General features: G+C 38.8%; 1 non-coding gene across 1 annotated transcript; it reads right to left on the bottom strand.

Moving 5' to 3' along the window:
- Window positions 1-815: 815 nt before the first annotated feature.
- Window positions 816-922, bottom strand: LOC111533861. Its single transcript, XR_002728980.1, has one exon. It is a non-coding gene; the product is annotated as a U6 spliceosomal RNA (small nuclear RNA).
- Window positions 923-2,036: the final 1,114 nt, after the last annotated feature.

The following is a 2,036-nucleotide window of genomic DNA, read 5'->3' as shown; positions in this document are numbered from 1 at the left end:
AAAAAAAAAAAAACTTATACCTTCCAATCAGGTGCAGTGACTCATGCCTATAATCCCAGCACTTTGGGAGGCCAAGGCAGGTGGATCACTTAAGATCAGGAATTTGAGACGAGCCTGGCCAACATTGTGAAATCCCATCTCTACTAAAAATACAAAAATTAGCTGGGCATGGTGGTGCACACCTATGATCTCAGTTACTCGGGAGGCTGAGGTAGGAGAATCGCTTGAAGCTGAGAGGTGGAAGTTGCAGCGAGCTGAGATCACACCACTGCACTCTAGCCTGGGCAACACAGTGATCTCAAAACAAAAACAAAAACAAAAATCTCCTACCTTCCAGTCCCCAAATCCACCCCCAACCCAACAAAACAAACACCCCCACATCCCAAACCACCATAATAACATGTGTCTGCTGATGCTCTTTAAACTTATACTGGGGTCATCTTTTGTTGCTGTTCAAAATATGTTTTCCCCTCAGTTGATACAGATGTTCTAATTCTCCTCTAGGGATTTGTTCCTTTTTGATCTTCAGTGCCACTGTGCCTCTGGAGAATTTAAATATGTCTACTGAGATTCCCATTTTCTGGCTTTTTCAAGCCCCTCATTGCTTATTCCTTGCTATCTGGAAGGCATTTTGTTTTACAGAAGGCGTTCAAAGACTCAGGAACTTAAAGGTCAAAATGTACATTTGGAACAGAATTAGAAACAAAGATTTAATAGAGATATATACTGCCTCCATAGCTCAGGAGACTCAATATTGATTTTTAAGTTGTGAATTCTTCCAAAATTAATCTCTAGATTTAAGATAATCCTTTTCTTTTTAACTGGAACCCTTCATGGATTTGTATGTCATCCTTGCACAGTGACCACACAAATCTTCTCTATATCATTTGAATTTTAGTATATGTGCCGCCAAAGCAAGCACTAGCACAATTCTAATAAAAACCTAAGCATATTTTATTTTATTTTATTTTATTATTATTATTATTATTACTATTATTATTATTATTATTATTTATTATACTTTAAGTTCTAGGGTACATGTGCATAACGTGCAGGTTTGTTACATATGTATACTTGTGCCATGTTGGTGTGCTGCACCCATCAACTCATCAGCACCCATCAATTCATCATTTACATCATATATAACTCTCCAATGCAATCCCTCCCCCCTCCTACCTCCCCATGATAGGCCCCAGTGTGTGATGTTCCCCTTCCCGAGTCCAAGTGATCTCATTGTTCAGTACCCACCTATGAGTGAGAACATGTGGTGTTTGGTTTTCTCTTCTTGTGATAGTTGGCTAAGAATGATGGTTTCCAGCAGCATCCATGTCCCTACAAAGGACGCAAACTCATCCTTTTTTATGGCTGCATAGTATTCCATGGTGTATATTTGCCACATTTTCTTAATCCAGTATGTCACAGATGGACATTTGAGTTGATTCCAAGTCTTTGCTATTGTGAATAGTGCCGCAATAAACGTATGTGTGCATGTGTCTTTGTAGTAGAATAATTTATAATCCATTGGATATATACCCAGTAGTGGGATGGCTGGGTCATATGGTACCTCCACTTCTAGATCCTTGAGGAATTGCCATACTGTTTTCCATAATGGTTGAATTAGTTTACAATCCCACCAACAGTGCAAAAGTGTTCCTATTTCTCCACATCCTCTCCAACACCTGTTGTTTCCTGATTTTTTAATGATTGCCATTCTAACTGGTGTGAGATGGTATGTCATTGTGGTTTTGATTTGCATTTCTCTGATAGCGAGTGATGATGAGCATTTTTTCATGTGTCTGTTGGCTGTATGAATGTCTTCTTTTGAGGAATGTCTGTTCATATCCTTTCCCCATTTTTGATGGGGTTGTTTGTTTTTTTCTTGTTTATTTGTTTGAGTTCTTGGTAGATTCTGGAAATTAGCCCTTTGTCAGATGAGTAGATTGCAAAAATTTTCTCCCATTCTGTAGGTGGCCTGTTCACTCTGATGGGAGTTTCTTTTGCTGTGCAGAAGCTCTTTAGTTTAATTAGATCCCATT

Source organism: Piliocolobus tephrosceles, unplaced genomic scaffold (assembly GCF_002776525.5).
Source record: "Piliocolobus tephrosceles isolate RC106 unplaced genomic scaffold, ASM277652v3 unscaffolded_423, whole genome shotgun sequence".
Classification (NCBI taxonomy): Eukaryota; Metazoa; Chordata; class Mammalia; order Primates; family Cercopithecidae; genus Piliocolobus; species Piliocolobus tephrosceles.
This window is presented reverse-complemented; position numbering and strand designations above follow the sequence as displayed.